General features: G+C 38.1%; 1 long non-coding RNA gene across 2 annotated transcripts in view; it reads right to left on the bottom strand.

Annotated features, from left to right (window-relative positions):
- LOC110597677 (uncharacterized) overlaps window positions 1–19,343 on the bottom strand; it is a 136,158-nt gene that overhangs the window by 82,086 nt on the left and 34,729 nt on the right. The gene's annotated exons all lie outside the window — the stretch shown is intronic.

The following is a 19,343-nucleotide window of genomic DNA, read 5'->3' as shown; positions in this document are numbered from 1 at the left end:
TTAACTGGCTTTTCTGTAGAATAATAGAGGACAATTTTCCACATATAGACTTCCTACAAGCAGACACCATTTCTCACTTGCTCACCACAAATTTCCAACACCTATTAAGATTTCTGGTTAATGTCAGTAATCCATAAGTAGTTGGAGGTGAACATGGATGTAGTACTTGTAAATATTTGAACTATTTTACAAGTGAAATTACAGTAGCACTGGATTCTCTCTTTTTTTTTTTTTTTTTTTTTTTGAGGTGTTGGCAGTAACCAGGGATTGAACTCAGCGGCACTGGACCACTGAGCCACATCACCAACCCTACTTTGTATTTTATTTAGAGAGAGGGTTTCACTGAGTTGCTTAGCTCCTGGCTTTTGCTGAGGCTGGCTTTGAACTCGTGACCCTCTTGCCTCAGCCTCCAGAGCCACTGGGATTACAGGCATGTGCCATGATGACCGGCTGCACTGGATTCTTCATAGAGTAGAATCTAGGATTCCAATGTCCACTGTAATCCTAAACCTGACCTTCCTGGAAGGGAATACGATGAACCCTGTGCTGTTGGGAAAAATACATAACTGAGGTTTTCTGTGAGGTCTCAGTATTCCTACATGAGTCTGATAATCGCAAAATTGATTTTATGTCTTCATTTTTTCTTGCACAAAACCAATTGCCATGGAGTCAGTCTCCAGGATTGTGCTTGGCTGGCCGGGAACTTGACAGAGAACCTTGAATTTCCCCCCCCCCCCCCCTTGGCAGAGTGAAGTTATGCAGGGAACAGTTTCAGACTGCATCAATAATGATTAGGAACAAATGTAATATTATTCTGGAGAATCAGCAGACATGTGACTTTGAGAGTAAATGACAAAGGGCTGTGACTGAAGAATTAAATCTTGATACTGGTCAGAACTTATTTTACAGACCAATAGAATGCTTAAATTTTTTTTCAAAATCAGAGGTATTTTCCATAGCAGATATCCAATACATTGGCACTTTGAACAATCAAATACTCAGCAGACTGCCGTAGGCATTGTCAGCATTCTGAGTTTTCACAACCAAGAAATGGTCCCTGCCTTCAGACTGCACGTGAGCTCTGGGTCTGTAAAGTGCAGCCCTGAGGTCATCTCAGTATACCTGTCTTTGTATTGCCACGATCTAAGAATGACTTTCACATTTTAAAATGGTTGAGCTGAGTCAAAAGATGGGTAATGTTTCACAACACATGGGAATCCTAGGAAATTTAAATTTCTGTGCCTACGAGGCTGCAATGCTGCAGGGTCAGTTGATTTGCCCCCTGGGCTTTCTGTTGTAGCAACATACCTGAAGAGTTGCAACAGAGCCCATGTGGTCCCTAGAGCCAAAAAATGTTTGCTCTCTGGCATTTTATGGAAGAAGGTGAAGGGATAGATATGTCAACAATTACAGCACAGTTTGATATGTGCACAGCAGCAAAAACCAGTTGGGAGGGATTCAATGAGGTTCTCCTCCAATTTCACAAAACTATAAGATGATGACTTGCCTGCATATTTTCAGAAAATATCTGATTTTTTTTTTTTACTTTAGACTGATTACTTCCACTTATCCTTAACAATCAAGGGCCATCACTCCAGTCACATGATTATTGCTCCAACTCTGTTAGGTGATCTTTGAGAAGATCTGATAGGGTTCATCATCTGTGTTAATTATTGGTATGATGATCAAGGAAATGGGAGGTCAGGATCAACAAGTAAATATCAAAACTGAATATCGTCATGACTACACACTTTATATATAAGTAACTATAGTGATAAAAATAAGCAGATAGTTTATTGAGAATTGTATCATTACTGATTATAGAACAAAATTAACTTCATAATGCTGACTTCTAGGTAATGTACTGGAGCAAAAACCCTTCAGAATATAGTGTTAAACCAGCCAAGGAAGGCATCTCATGCTGTTATTCAGCTTTTATATGACTTTAGATAGGTTTCTTACCCATTTTGAACCCTACTTTTTTATTAGTAGATGGAACATAACAGTTTTCAACATTCAAGTTTATTATAACCATAGGATTTAACATATATTACACCTTTAGTAGAGCACCCAATCTGTAGAATGAGTAATCATGATGGTGATAATGGTGATGACAGTGAAGTTGGCTATACAAAATATTTCATGACAAATGTGTAGGCATAAAAAATAGATCTGGGAATAAGAATTAAAGCATCTTTAAATGTGAAAAAAAACATACCATGGAATATCTTTCAGAGATAGTGAGAAAAACAAGTTCATTGAAAATATAGAAAAACAATGCTCTTAGACAATAACCTTCTAGTCAACCTACCACAAATTCAGTGTTTAACTTAGAATCTTTTATGTATAAGAAAATCCATTGTCTTGCCATAGGGTGTACAGGAAAAAATTAATTTTGCACTGAAACTATCTAAAGAAGTCAGTGGAAAAATCAGTAAGTCCTTTATTAAAATTAAAAGTTAAATAGTCCTTATTTTTGCAAAAAAAAAATTGATTTAAAAAGAACAACTTTTACTTTAATCCAAGAAAAATTTTTAAAACTTTGTAAAGAACACGGTTTCTGCATTTTTTCCTGTTTGGTCCCTATGCATGAATTACAGCCATTGATTTTTAGCTTGTTTCCCTATCTCATGTCCCTGAACATTTAGATCCATCTTGTAAATTACTGTTAAATTAGATTTTTCCAAGAGTTTATCTGATTATACAACTACTCCACTCAAGAATGTCCATGGGTTTTATTTTGTTTTCTACATTCAGTTAATTTCTCTATCACTTTCAGGAACTTTCTTATTGAAACTTAATTTATCCGTTCCATCTTCTTTATGATTAGGTCTCTCTCTCCCATTGAGCTCTCTTCTCTCAACCATTGCTACTACATATCATTTTCTCCTCTATAACCAAGTATTTTTTCCTGCCATTTTCCTTCTGGAAGATTTCATAAACACCCTTTTATTCTTAAGGCATTTTCTCAGCCTCCCCCTCCAAACACAATTCTTTTGACTTTGGTGTTTTTACCATTTATTTCCTCAATCATTTCTCCAGTACCATTCCCAGTGATAGAGTCCCAACTGGGATTGATCTTAATGGACAGTCAATCTCCCTATGTAAAGAAAATAAAAAGAATAAATAATAGTATCTACTTATCAAAATTATTTTGGCACATATCCTCCGATATATTTATTTTTAACATTATCTTAATAAGTTACAACATTTAGTTTACAAGACAATGAATTTTGTATCTGATTCACATTGGAAGGCCCAGTGAGGCTCAATTAGACATTATTGGTTACATTGTTGAAGAATCTTATGTTGATTTTTAGGAAGATGGAAACAAGTTGGCAATACCTATTTTTTGAAATTTATATATATGACAGCAGAATGCATTACAATTCTTATTACTCATGAAGAGCACAATTGTTCATATCTCTGGTTGTATACAAAGTATATTCACACTAATTTGTGTCTTCATACATGTATTTTGTATACTAATGTCCCTCACATTCTATCATCATTTCTAACCCCATGCCCCCTCCTTTCCCCTCCAACCCCTCTGCCCTATCTAGAGTTCGTCTATTCCTCCCATGCTCCCTCTCCCTATCCCTATCCCAATACCTATTTCGAAAAATGACCACAAAAGAACTAGTGTTGATACGCTTTATGGCTTGAATGTTGGGCACTTGGTTACTCATTTCCTTTTCTGTCTGACATGGATCCAGGAGTGGCCTGATTGTAATTCCTCTTGATTTCTTCTTCCTCTAAATATTAAGTGGCCTTTTATTTAGGCATATCCTCAGTTTATTCATTTTCCTAAGAGATTGTCTATCTTGCCTTCCATTCTGATTAATATAAAAGTAAACAAGAGTTCTTATTAGCAAAAGAGAATTTGTGCATACTGATTATTGTCAGAAAACACAATCACCATGTCTCTGAGGGTGTTATTAAATGGCATATGCACTGGGAATTTCAGAAGGAAATGGGACCTTTTATACCTTCAGATATTCTAAACTATATTCCACATGAGGATTATCAGAAATCTATTCATATGCACAAAGATTATTTTGATTTTTAATGAGATTATGTTTAATAGTATTTCTTTACCTACATCAATACATAATAAACAGCCTACTGTTTGTGGACAGGAAAATGAAAGATATATTGTGTTATAGTTGTTGTACATGTATGGACATGAGGTGTCCCCCAAAACTTCGGTTGACACAGGAATATTCAGAGGTAAGTGACCAGATTGTGAGTGTTGTGTCTGATCAGTCTGTCCTAGTTTAGATGGACTGACTGGGTGGTAACTGTAGGCAGGTGAGCTTTGGCTGGAGGAGGTGGGTCACTGGGGCTGTGTCCTGGAAGGGCACATCTTCCCTGTGACCCCCTACCTTCCTCCTTCTCTCTCGGCTTCCTGATCCTGCTGTGAGCTGAGCAACTTTTCTTCACTAGGCCCTTCCACCATGATGTTTTGCCTCACCTTGGGCCCAAGCAATGAGTTGGCCATCTGTGGACTGAGACCTCTAAACCTATGAGTCCCAAATACATTTTCCTCCTCTAAGTTGTTCTTTTTTATTCTTTTATTGTTTTATTTTTATTTTATTGTTTTTAGTACCAAGGATTGAACCCAGGGGTGCTTAACCACTGAGTCACATCCCCAGCCCTTTTTTATATTTTATTTAGAGATAGGATCTTGCTGAGTTGCTAAGTACCTTGCTTGTAAGTTGTTCATTTGGGGCATTTTGGTCACAGTGACACAAAAGCTGATTAAAATAATATTAATGCACCAAAATACCATAAAGCACTGTCCTTGTTGCCTGGCCTTGCAGAGCCTCAGTGTCTTCATTTGCAAAATGAGATATAAACTCTTCTTTGCATGGCATCATGGAGATCTAAATGAAGTAATTTAGGTAATATACTGTGTGATATTTCAGAAACTCACCAAATCAATGGCTCTTCTGCACCTCAAATGGAGCCCTGAGTATTTCTCAACTTCATTAAATGGTAAGTTCTTAGGGTCTCCTTAAGATTGGCAAAACTGCTACTGTCATAGCATTTTAATATCTTTTGTTATTACTAAAAACATTTCTTAATTCTAGGTTGATTATGCCATTATGATTATTTCTTTGATTATGATTCTGCAAATGTCCCTTGTCCTCTTTAGGACACATCAGGCCTCTCCTTGTGGCCCTCCACACAATTCTGCATCAAGCACATTCCCCACTCCTAATGTCATGGGCCATCTCTTCTGCCTGGTCTCAAGTTTGAGCTCCATGAATAAAACATACAGAACTCAGACAACACTAAGACCTGCCCACCTCCCATCTGGACCATGACACATGCCATTTTTACCTCCTGGGCACCTGCATGTCCTCTTCCAATCTCACCCCAAATTCCTCCAAAACAAGGAATTCACTCTGCACTATGCCATCCCTCAGCACCAGCTAGGTCCTTCTAGCCTGGTCCCCGTCGCACTGTATTGTCCCTGACTGTGTACCCTTCCTCACTCCTCGTCTAATCTTATTTGCTTGTATTCTAAGTGCTCAGGCTACTTTAAGCCTGCAAATCCATGTGGAATGAAGGAATACAGTGAAAGGCATAATATAATTATAAAAAATGTATGTATTTGCAGCACTTTAATTCTCTCAGTCCATTACAGTAAATGCTGACAAAATTGTAATAATGTAATTTGAGCATTTTGAATACACTAGAAGCCCATGTATTCTTATTAGGCTAATGTCACCATTACATTCCATCTAATGACATTATCTGCCCTCTCACTTCTCTGAGCAACCTAATATCAGTGTGGAGAATTTGTGAGACATTGCACTTAGAAAAAATTATTTTTAAAATAGGGTAAAATGTAGGAGTGGCTTTGATCCAAATGCACAAAAGATTCGTTCTAGAAAAGAATGCCATCTCAGAGTTTGGCCCTGAATTCCTTTGGCCCAGCTTACACCAGGAGAAACAGATGACTTCGGAGATCCTGAAATTGTGTGTGTGGCTCTGCTCTCTGTGAGCTGGAAGCTGACAGGAACTTTCCAGAGAGTTGCCTAAGAGAAATGCCAAGAAACCAGTATAGAACACAATTTGACTAATAAAGATCACTGAAACCACTTATAGATGTTAAAAAGATATCACCAGTGATAAAATGTCATTGTTTAACAAAGAAGATATGTTACACAAAAATTCTTCAACTGATAAGATTCAAATTTAATTTTAAAGTGTTCTGTGTCATTTTGACATAGTGAGATAGTGAATTACCATCATCATCATCATTATCATTATCATTTGAGAGATAAATAATAATACAAATACAGCAATTACAGTTAATTAATGTCAGGCACTGTTATAATGGTTCTATATTTATGATGTATTTAATTATTTTGAGAAACTCAAGAGGTGGGCACCATACCCTGGGTAAATAAATTGTGGCACAGAGAGATTGAGCGGACTGATGATACAGGACTCTGAACCAATAAACTGGGAACCCTCTCCTTTCATCTCCATGGGAGGGCCATTTTCTACAAATATTAGAAGTAGGTCGAGAAGCTTATTGATTCACTCAGCCCACAAGGCTGGCACAAAGCTGATAACTTGTCAAGAGAAAGTTCCATTCCATGTTAGGTTGTGCATGTGTGTGCTTGTGTTGTGCATTATTTTCTTGGGGGAGGAAAAAAATACCAAACCATTTTAGTTCATTAAAAATATAAACAATATTAACAAATAACTGAATGCAACCTGTTTTCAATGATGGAATTGAATGAAACACACTGCTAATTTGGGGGGAAAACCTTTAGCATTGTTTGCCCACCTGATTTTGCTCCAGAGAAATGTGGTGAAGACGCCTGGGTGAGAACTATGTAGCAGAGCACTCAGAAGGAAGCTTTATTCCAATGGGAATATAAATATTATGAAAGGGGCTGGGGATGTGGCTCAAGCGGTAGCGCGCTGGCCTGGCATGCATGCGGTCCGGGTTCGATCCTCAGCACCACATACAAAGATGTTGTGTCTGCTGAAAACTAAAAAATAAATATTAAAAATTCTCTAAATAAATAACTATTATGAAAGCCATAATATTTGGCTTATTTGATATGGGTGAGACTGGGGAACCTACCGAGTGTGGTGATTTCCCTGGGTAATTATAAACTTATTATTTTAAGCCCTAAGAGTGTGGAAAGACTTGAAAAGCTGAGCAACTCTGGTTTTCAGTTTAGAATAATGGTACCCAATCCAGAGAAAAGAGAAATGCTATTTCCTGTGGAGTTAAGAAGGAAGACATGCCTACACATACATTTACAACACAATGAAAAATAGCAGATAATTCTGAATTTACTCTTGCTCTAGATATGATACTTTACAAGACAGGATTGATATCGATATGTGTATTTAAATATAAATGTCTTAAAAATAAGCATAATGTTTCTAGAAGGTATTTATTTGGGTGTAGTGGAAATATGAGAAAGAACTGATGCCACACTATAATCTGTAGAAATTAATAAGAAAAAATTTACACCACAGTATGATCTACCTAACTTGGTGAGATAATGGCTGGCAGGTTGGGATTCTGGGATATGAATATAAAAGTCTGAGTCATGTGACATTTAAAGATCTAGTGAGGAGCTCCCCATCTTCTAAGCCATGAGGAGGATTTGGCAGAGCCTCAGGTGTGAATCCTGCCAGTCATCTTTTCCCAGGGGCTGCAGGCCCCACTCCGTTTGAATTAAGAGTGTGGATGCCTCTAGGTGTGCTCAGGTACAAATCAGTAATTCAGGAAAACCAAACCAGGCTGAGTGACTTCCACAAGGGAAGTGCTGCAGAAACAGCAGAGTTGAGCCTTGATGTTTTTTCCTGTTAGAACAACTTCACCATTGGGCTCAGTCCATCATCTGTAAACTTGCTTTTGCTAATTGTTCTTTTCTAAAGAATAGTTTCCTGCTGGGAATGGTTCATGTAACTTCCACACACTTTTGACAAGCAACTAACAAAATAAGTGACTAGTTTCATTTTAATGAAGAATTATGACTTGATAACTGCACAATCTCAAAAAATAACCTGAAAATTCAGAAAACAGTTCGGTTAAAAAAAAAAACAACAACTTTACATATTTTATGTTGTGGAAGAAGGAGAAAATTCCTCACTTCAATTTGTTTGTACACAGAATTTAAACAGTCACAGTTGAAACAATGCAACTTTCCGATCCTTCAAAAAGGAAAACTTTGGCAAATAGTTTAATATTATTCAGTGGTGATATTTAGTTAGCTATTAACATTTAGTAATAAAGTTAATACATTTTAAATAAATACAATTCATAATTAGAAATATTTAATTATGAATTTGAAAGATTTTAAAAATTCGCTTTTATGGATGTATAACTCGTGTTAGAATAGCTAACAAAAATTCACTTATATATGTATATCATTTCACACAAAAATTTTGTTAGGTATACAAAATTTTTCTAAGAGCAGAATATGTAAGAAATGTTATGATCATATTATAAGAAATTTTCATCTAAATTCATTAAGATGACCATAGCTCAAAGTTAGTCATTAAATAGAGGGGAAAAAGATTGAATATTTGAACATTAAACAACATGATAAATCAGCTCAGTACATATTGCTGAAACTGTTGACTAGATATACCATTGTTTTGTAATTCTGTGTATTCTCTGGGAAGTCCTCTTAAGTTTGATCTTCATTCTTTTCAAAGATCATCCACTGTGATTTTAGTTAATTTTTGATTTTTAAATTTCATTTGATCTTTTTAATTTTAAATGTAATCTCATAACAAGAAAGTTTTATGAGGGTTCCTATGGAAAAAAATGTGATATATATATTTATATGAAACAAAAGTTTATGAGTCCAATCGCCTTCCTACAAGAAATCATAATCTAGGGTAGGGAAATTGGAAATTCCAGTTTAAAATCTATTTGATGATAATTTGATAATAGGAATTTTTGTTTTATTGGTGTTTACCTTTAATTTTGAACACTTTTTGAACCTGGTCATGGGATAATAACACCTGGCTTTAGAAGCTGTCTTCACACCTGTCAATCCTGTTGCTTAGGGCCTCTGGCTGAGATGGGCCTCTCTTCTGTAAGCAGACAGGACAGTGAACAAGCCTGGTCCTACCATATGGGTTTGGAGAGTATTGGAAATGAAAGATGAGGGACAAGACCAATGTTGCAACCTTAGACTTCTTCCTCTGGCCCAAACCAATAACAATAACCAGACTTTCTTCTCGGGAATCTCATCTGTGTATCTCAGCCTGAAGGGATCAGGTGCTGTAGAGGAGGGTATGAGGAAATGAAAATGAATTCATTCCATCCTTCTCATAGCCACCCTTCACTCTGTGTGGTCCCACAGCATGATGGTTTGCTGCCAACCTTAACCATTCCTGGTTTACCTTAAGAGCTGCTCTGGAAACCATCTTCTGCTCTAGAACCATTAGTACTCCATCCGTCTCCACTCTCCTTTCCCCGCCACCCTTGGGCAGAAACAGGCCCTTGGTTTAGACACTTTGTTTTCTACGAGCAAAGGATGACATAATTCTTACCTCATTCAATTAGACTGATGATTCACTAACACATCATCAACACAACATCGCTATCATGAACTCTTATTAATCCCAGGTGTATCATTGTGCATGTCACGTGGGTTTTCTCCTTTTGTCCTCATGATACTCCATGAGATAGCTAGTATTATCATACTCATTTTAATTTGGCAGCCAGAGACCAGATGGACTAAATAATGTGCCCTGCATAGCCTAACTGGTAAGTGATGGAACAGTCTGTGTCTGGGCAGTCTGATTTTAGATCTTGGGATGTCCTTATTACTCTCCTGCAGATCCTCCTGGGGAAGCCCTGGTCAAGTTCTTGTAGCATAGAAGCTGCTCAGAAAAATCCTTCTCATCCCATTTGCTTCAAACTAAAGATCACTGGCATTATTCGGGATTAGCAAAAGGCCTCTTCATCTGGTGTTGGGTCGGAGCAGAGGTTGGCTTGGGAGCACTTTTGCTATGTTTTGGAATATTCAAGACAAGAGTATCCATTTCCATTCCACCTTAGCCCACCATCCGTGGCAGACTGTGCTCACTCCAAAGAAAGGCATCAATCTGCCTTGATGTGGATATGAGAAGATGTGGATTTACTTCCACCTGCAAGCTTTGGGATCCTGTGGCCTCCACGATATTCTCTCTTGCTGCTAGAGTGGTGCTTGACTATCTTCTGTTTCACTCATTTGTGCTCTTGTTGTCTACAACCTTTGTTTTTTGTCTCTATAAAGATTCTGCTTCTCCCAAAGGGATTCCCAGGAAACTGTATTCCATCTTCCTCAGGATTAGCCAGACACTATCTTTAGGAAAATCTGTTTTTTTTTTTTAATTGATGTCTGAATATTTTAGTTTGATAAGCAGTTTCAGAATGGAAAGAAAGAAAAAAAGAAGAAAGAAAGAAAAATAAACTAGACTCTAGGCTCAGTATTTGCCAGTGCTTAGAGAATAAAGCTACTGATAGAGTTTTACATTTCATTGATAGCCTATTAATTTTCTTAAGCTTTATCTTGATGCACTCAATAACTGATAAAGTAATTCTTACCTCTTTCATTTTGTGAAATATTGATACTTAGTAAAGTTAAAAACATAAAACAAAAATACACATTTGGACTTTGGTATTCATCCTGAAGACACTGTCCAACCCTAGGGCACTTTGAGATTTGAATCTCTGTCTCGTCATTCATAAAATGAACATCCTCATAAGGGTAATTGTATGGGAAATGATTAGTTCCTATAAAAGTTATGAAAATGAAAACACTGTAACCAAACTGTTATACATTAGGTCCTTTCTTACTTTAGTTTTTAAGGAAATTGGCTTTCTGGCCATTTCATTGTCATTGCAAATCTGTTCCTATATTTCCTCTGCTTCACATCTATGCTAAGCAGATGCTCAGAGAGTCCATGATGAACGGAACTAAGTGTTTTGTTTCAGTGGCATGTATTGATTGTTAAGCTGCACATGAGAAACCCAAGACTGCTCCAACTACAATGTCTCTGAGGTATATGGTTAATTCAGTGTACACTGAATAGAAGAACAAGACTTATACAACTCTTCATTTTTATTACCCATAATTCTTTACATCATTACATAAATTCATGGTGGCATCATGAATAAGACATGTGCAAGCTACATGCTCTGAAATGGAAGAGTACAGGTCCCACTCATAACAATGATACAAAAACTCAGAATTATTTTGTGAATGTAATGCTTTAACACCATTCAGACAACATTGATGCAGATGTTGCTAGAACAGAAAAAGGGAAATTATCTTCCTTCCATTGTCAAGGTTGATGCTGAATTCCCAGGCTTATTCCCATGTGTTTCTGTTTCAGCTAAATCATGTCAGTCACCATGAATATAACAGAAGGAAGACTGGACTTCCTGAAAGGAAGCTTATCTCAACTAAAGTGATCACATTGGCAATATAGAGCTGATCTTTCCAAATAAAGGGGGAAAATAAAGCTGTACATTTTTTTAATGTTGTTTTTCTCCCTTTCATCTCCTATCACAAAAACCCAGAGTGGCATTAAAATCAGTCAGAGTTCCATGTACAGAGCACTATAAATAACCAGTCCTCAAACCCATATTTAGGATGCAAATAAAATCTCTACAGATACTATTTTAAATAGGAATGGCTTATGAAATTTAGTTGCATGCTGCAGAAAAAGCTTTCCTTTTGTGGGAAGGGGTTATTTCTGTTGTAGAAGTTCAAACACTTTCCCCATCATTTTCAAAACAGATTAAAATCCAATCTCCCTAATGGAAAGAAGTGATGTCCTGATTTTCAAATTCTGTCATCTCTGTATCTGGCTCCCAAAGTGCGATCATTCTCTTTTTTAAAATTCTGTTGTTGGACTCTTGTAAGCTCAGTGCAAAGTATGGAATTTCAAATGGACATGGTGTTGGGGCCTGTTTACTGGGAGCATTTGTTAATTGTCTCAGTTGCTTATTTAAGTCAATAAGAGAAAAATCAAATAATTGGCATATTAGTGGGTTTTGAACAGTTGATATTAGACCTCTAATCTTAGGATGGAGATTTAGAGATGCCATATGCACAGCCAGTTGAAATACTTTAATATAATTTGTTAAAGAAGATTCACCTCTTTTATCATATAAGATTTAGCATTTTTCGGCATCTCTATTCCCTGTTGGCATGTATTTTATTAAATGGTTACTCTACTCTAGGCATTGTTCTAGAATTTTCCATGAATTGTTTCTAACTCAATTTTATTCATTTGTTGTTTTTTTTTTTTTTTTTTTACTTAAAGGAAATTGACTTAGAGATGTTACATGACAAAGTCAAGAGTGTGTGAGGACTCTCAGACTCAAGATTCAGATGAAGACTGTCTTGATCCCTTTTATAACAAAATACCTGAGACAGAGTACCATGTAAAGAAAAAGAAGCTTATTTAGCTCATGGTTCTGGAAGTCCGAGAGCATGGCATTGACCCCAGCTTCTGCTGAGGGCTTCAAGTTGGAAGATGTCACATGGAAGGAGTGTATGTGGGGGGAAAAGGGAGAGAGGGAGGGACTGGGGTGGGGAGAGAGAGATCAAATGTGAGAGGAAATAAGAGAGAGGAGAGACCAGGCTAGCTCTTTAACATCTGGCTGTACTGGAAACTAACGTAGTCCTCTGAGAAATACACCAATTCCTTCCGTGGGTGACATCCCCATTGTCTAATCATCTCTTAAAGGTCCCATCACCTCAATGCTGTTACATTAGGGACAAAGCGTCAAGCACTTTAACCTTAGGGGGACACACTTCACCACAGCAAGGTCTAAATTTGAATTCCTCTTATGTGATGTCATGAAATTGCTTTCTATGTTTTCTATTGCAGTGAGAGCTAATTCCTAGGGATGTTACCAAAAAAAAAAAAAAAAAAAAAAGTAGGTATCCATGATCAAAATCTGAGTAATACTAATTTAAAAAATATATTATCAGAACTTTTTAACAATAGAATTTCTTACAGCCCTAAAATATGGTAAAATTGTGAATTACCCAAGAGAGCCAGAATACAGAGTGGTGTTTCCTAAACTTGTTTTTCTCCCCTAGAGAGAACTCACTAAGAAAAATAACCTCAGAAGGACTCTCCCTCTAGAAGTTCTCTCCCTAGAATTTGGCAGTGTCCCTAAGAAGTTCTGCAACACAGTCCAATGAGTCACCCAATACCCAGCAATAAACACCACTAGCTTGTCTAACCAACAGCCATTAATTGATGCATTCGTCCACTTTATTTTAAAACATTAACTAGAGGGACCCTTGTGTCAGGTCCTGTTTTAGGCACTCAGGACCTGGAGATAAGCAACAAGGTCCTCAATCTGAAGTGGCTCATTTCCTTTCTTGTCAGTTTGCAAGTCAGTGTTAAGGATAAGCACATGGCCAGGGCACCCCCACACACACACCTGGGAGGATGGAGGCAAAGGAACCCATCCCCATAGGCTGGCTAGGAAGAGATTCTGCACTGCAACCACAGAGTCACCTCTCCTTGGAGACGGAGGCACCCATTGCATGTTCAGCCATGCGTTCAGTCCTGAGGGCACTGCCCAGGAACTGCTGAGAGCCATGAGCATGACAGAACAGACCTTCCAGAAACTTCCTCACACATTCTCCCTCAAGGTCAGGTACTGAAACACAGCCATAGCTCCCTTGTTTATTCTGGTTTGTCTTTTTTTTGGGGGGGGGGATGGGCGGGGCCGGCAGTGCTGCAGTTTAGAGTGGGAGCATCTTTCCTATTGAAATCCTCATTCAAATGCAGGGGAAGTAAACTGCTTTCTACATGTGGCAGTTAGGGGCCAGCAACATTTAAAGGTATGTGTGTACTTGGCACATGAGTCGCTCTGGAATTCCTTCAAATTCTCTTCATTGCTGTAGGCCTCTCCAAAACATGAAATGCTATGCTACCTCTCTTCTGAAAACCTATATAAACTGACTATTTGAGCATTACATCAAATAGAAGAAAAAATAAGTTTTGATGCCCTTTAGTTGAAGGGCTTAACAGACTAATATTGATGCCCTTTAGTTATTCCTCATTTCAGTTTCAATTCTGATTATACCCTAAAGGGAAAGCAAAACCAATATATAAAAAGTACATGTGATTAAATCAGATACCAAAGACTTAGTGGTGATTTTATAACAGGAGCTGATGTGTGGAAAATTCTTCCACACTGACTTTCTTAAGGCTTGTCTATTATTTAACTTTCAGTCACAGAATAAACAGTATCCTTTATATCTCTGCCCATTGACTGATTTCTAAGTTATCTTAAAATAGACTATGGTGTATGTTCATGAATTCATTCATTAGTCAGTGTTATTTATATAGAATAAGGAAAGCTCTCTATCCAGAATTCCTTAATAGGGAGTACTGTGCTTATCTACCAAAATGTACAGCAGAGCGATTCCAAGAAGTCAGAGACCCATGTACTCCAAAAACAGGATTTGCTTGTTTATTGGGAAAACACTGGTGGCCATCTCATATGCTGCCAGCCCAGCTTCCTGCTTCCACTCCTCTACCATGTGCACGTACACATACACACAAGCACAGAGTCACACACATTGTCACACACATTCACTTTCACATTTACACCCATGCAAACACTCACATATAGACACACATGTACATACATGCAAGTACATGCACAGTCATATACATATATATATATTTATATTTATATATATACACAAACACATTTTTGGAGACATAAATCACACATATACAGATATATATGCATTTAGACTCAGACACACACTCTTACAGGCACACATATGCAAATGAAAAACCATGCATGAAAATAGTCACAAATGCACATACATACATACATACAAAATGCACACATACATGCAGACACACTTTCACATTGACACACATGTATACACAGACTGCACACAGATACACAATGTACCTACAAACACACACTTACATATACATACACATATACATCATTATACACACATAGGTCCCTGTATATACACAAAGGCAAGCACACACAGACATGAAGAAACACACGTACATAGACACAGAGCCAGAAGTACACATGTACATAGTCACACACACACATACACATGCGTACGTATTCAGAGACAGAAAATACATGCACATACATATACACAAACAAAATGGATACACACATGCACACACAGAGACACACATAAACATGGAAGCACAGGTGGAACACACACAGCCTGACTTCTTTTGAGGGATGGAGAAGGGGAGAAAGTGACTTTTCCTCTATTTCCCATCTTGACTCTCCAATCCGTGCTTCCTGAAGTCTGTCCTAAGTAGGAATCAGCACCAGATGTGAACTCCAGTTCCTCTAAAGCAAGGTCTCCCGTCTGTCGTTTTCCAGCAGGAGAAAAATAAGCCTGCTGGGGAATGTGGAGCGAGGGGCTGAGGAGCCAGGGGCTGGGGAGCCAGGTAGCGGGCATCCTTCTCACTCCAGCTCATGGTTACTGATGCATGGAAACCTGCCTTAAGTTTGTTGTAAGTAAATAAAAGCAAAGGTGTGCTGCTAAGGCAATCCAGTCACCTGTGACCCTGAAGCATGACCGCCAGAGGACTGTCAATCAGCCCCGGCTCTGATTTCCATCTACAGTTATTTAGTGTCCTTTACCTCCTGGAGCCTGAGTTTGTTTCCTCTCTCCCAGGACACTGATGGTGGTACCTGGTCCCACGTCCCCATCATTTAATAGTTCAACACTCTTGCCCTGCCTGCAGGATCCAGCAGTGCTTCCTCTAAGCCTGAGCACTGCTGGCCCTGAAGCCCGCTTGCTGGTCGAACTTCCAAGCCCTGCTTCCTGTTTCTTCTGTGACACCATTTTGTCCCTTTTACTGAAACTATAGGGGTGTGTGTGTGTGTGTGTGTTGGGTCAGGAGGAGCTGCTCACCATATAAAAACTGGAAAGCATGTCATGTCTTCTAAAGTAAAGGATCACTGACAGCAATTTTTCTAGAGTGGCAAAGCCCTCCTTTTCTGGCAGCCAACTCAAACCACAACAACTTTTACTATATTCTTAAAATATCCTATTATTACGTACAACTGTTGACAACTTTCCTTTCTCCTCATCCCGTTATTGTGATCAGAAAGGAGCAGCTAGTTTAAAGTGTTCTTAAACTGTATGTTAGGGTCCTAGGGGGAATCTACCAAAATGTACAGCAGAGGTATCATTGTGGAGCCTAAGGGGTTTTCATCTGATTTTTAACAGGTTCTGAGACACCTCCAGAAAAGCACTATCTGAAGCCAAAGCCAGCCAGAACCAGGGCTGAGGCATGCTGTCTCCAACAACCGTGGAGTCAATCCTCAGAAAACCTTTGAGAGTGAATTCATCATAGGTGCCTGGACCTCCACCCATGCACAGGGTCAGCAAGGCACAGAAAGATGAGTTTCCCAAGAACTCTTTCAAATTCTACTGATCTTTATAGAAATGCCCAAACTGGAGGCAACTGAGAAATACTGCAATGGCTACTTCTGACCACCACACTGCTAGAGTACCACCTTAAATATTCCATATTGTTTCCATCCAGGTCAACAGCCTATGCCCTAATTTTAAGACAGAAGAAATTGAACTTAATTATGAAGCCCAGGGGGAACCAGTAGAAAAATAGAAGGCATTTCACAGCCAGTGCATAAAGTGAGCCAAAGCCTTGAACCAGCCACGCTGATCAACCCCAGCAAGAACTGTGACCACCAAGTAATGGAGGAGCAGGAGTGAAGAGAAGAGACCCAGCAGAGGAATTAAACCAAGCTGATGGCACCTCCATGCCATGAAACCTTATGTCCCTACGGGTTCTCTACAGACTTCAGAAAGCCAGACACAATATCCCCTGTGTGAACAACATGTTTTTTAAAAGTCATGACAACTAAAGACGTGTGTATTTCTGTGTGTGTAGCACGTTGTAGGCAGCACATTAGAACATCTGTGGACTTCTGCTTGATCACCGGCAAACATCAGGCAGACATTGGGAGGGTTTGTGAGTTTAGCCTTCCTTGAAGCTCCCTATTAATTTACAAAACTATTTTTATAAATCTACACAGTTCAAATGTAGTTGAATTGGCATAATTTTCCAATCATTAAATTATCTCTTTTAGGTTTTAAGATTTTGAACAGTTCCTCCTTGCCTGACTTCAGAGTTTCTGCATTCTGATCCAGAGGCTGCTCTGGTTTGGACCTTTTCTGATAGCCACTCTACATTCTTTAAATTCTTTATCTAAGGTAAATTGAACTTTTCTAATGCAGCTGTAGGTGAAATGTCACTTAAGTCAAATTGCTCAGTCTAAATTCCATAACTCTTGTGCCACACGCTCTGCAATCTCTTCTTTCCCCCAAGCAACAGAGGCTCATCCTCCTCCAACGCCTTCCTCTTTACCTCATGGCCAGGGTATTTACTCCAGGGCTTTGGACAAACCAGTCCAGGCAGGGCCCAGGAGGATTGGTCTCAATTACAGGGAGCAGAGTTTGTAGAGCAAGCCTAAGAAAAGGAATACTCATGAATCAGATTCCCTTTCTCAAGTTATTTTCTATTGGTTGGAGATAGAACACCATCATAGCAATAAAATCTAGCTATAAACACATAAAATAATACATTATATTCAAGTTATTTTATAGCTTACCAATAGTTATATCGCTTGTATAGGAAATTCACCCAACATTTCTATAACTGAAACTTTTAACTGAAGATAAATTCAGGATTGTTTCTACTAGATTACCTGTCTTAAAGGTAAAATATTCTTATAAAATATTCAACTTGCACCTACACAGAAGTAATAAAATAAATTGCTTGACTTTGAACCAAAATGTCTTCCAAGAAATTAGAGAAACCTAGTAAAAATATCCCTGGTGTAAAGGGGACTAAGCCTTCTCAACCTGTATTTCAGACTCACTCTTGAGGTATTTTCTCCCCAGGTGAGAACTGTAAAAATCTAGATACAAAAAACTACAACTATCCAAATACAAAAAATATCTAAAAGAAAAAAAGACTATTTTGGATTGTTTTTATATGGAATATTAGATTAATGCAAAATTATGATCTGGATCCCAGAATGGCTAGAGAGATTTATGAACTCATTGAAGACTACTATGTGAGACATAACTAAGCATATGCTTTTCAAAGTTTCTTCCTTAATCTACAACAACAGCAGCAAAATCACCTTTTCTTCTTGCCATGCATATCGAGAATATTTTTTTTAATTATTTGTAGTAGGCACCACTTAGAGAAGAGATAATTAACATATGAAAGAGGCTCAACTCCACATTCTGTATTTTGCCAGTACAGTAGCCTAAAGGAGGTCACTAAACTTATCTGAGCTGCTGTATCTTCTTCTGTCTGCATAAATATCCCTGCTGTTCCTGGGAGCATCCATGAGATAAAGAGCTTGAAAACATGAAGGGAAAATAAGGATAATAGAATGTTACACTTTATTCCTAAAAATCTCCATGTCCTATTTAGAGAAATGAAATCAATATTGGAAGAATGAACAGAAGTCTTTCCTTTGAGCTATTTAGTGCCATAGAATCTTTTCTTAGTTAGAACTGATGAGAACTCCCATGGATTACAGACAGGAGATAATTCTTAGTATTGGCTAAGAGCTCCATTGTGACCTAATTTCTCCTCCCATGACAATGGCAGGGTTTACCACCAGGACTCCTTCCTTTTCATCTAGACCTCTTTCTTCCAAGGATCCTGGGCTGTGGCTTTTGCTTGAGCTTGCACGTTTGACCAGCTATCTAATCAGGGTAGCTCTCAGTATGACATCATCCCTTGATGAAGAGAAGAGAAGAGAAGAATATCCCAGAAACCAAATCAGATTAAACAAACACTGGGTAACGTCCCTCCTCTTTAAACAAAGCCCACACAAAAGAAATGGTGTTGTTACCAAGACAAGTAACACCAGGCCCACTTGTCAGAAGAAGTCAAATGCTACATGTGATTCCCACAACATGATTATTTTCCAATGAAATGTTATTTTTTTATCTTTAAGTCTTAATGGCACAATTAAGGGTCTTATAATTTTTAACTTAAACAGTGTGTTTATTTTAATGGGCCACAAATACATCAAGAAGCAAAGCTGCTACTCAAAAATAAAGATGCACAAGGAATTTAAAAATAACATACCAGGAGCTTGAGGATGCATGGGAGGAATTCACATAACTCCATATCAGAGGCAGAGATAATCTGATATGTGCAGAGGAAAACAATGCTTCCCTTCCCCTTTTTAGGCAAACAAAAGCTTCATACATATTTATTTAATTTTGTCAATTTACATTTTTCCTTATCAGACTCAAGTCCAAAGATCAGAGAGG

This window comes from Ictidomys tridecemlineatus, chromosome 10 (genome assembly GCF_052094955.1).
Source record: "Ictidomys tridecemlineatus isolate mIctTri1 chromosome 10, mIctTri1.hap1, whole genome shotgun sequence".
Taxonomy (NCBI): domain Eukaryota; kingdom Metazoa; phylum Chordata; class Mammalia; order Rodentia; family Sciuridae; genus Ictidomys; species Ictidomys tridecemlineatus.
This window is presented reverse-complemented; position numbering and strand designations above follow the sequence as displayed.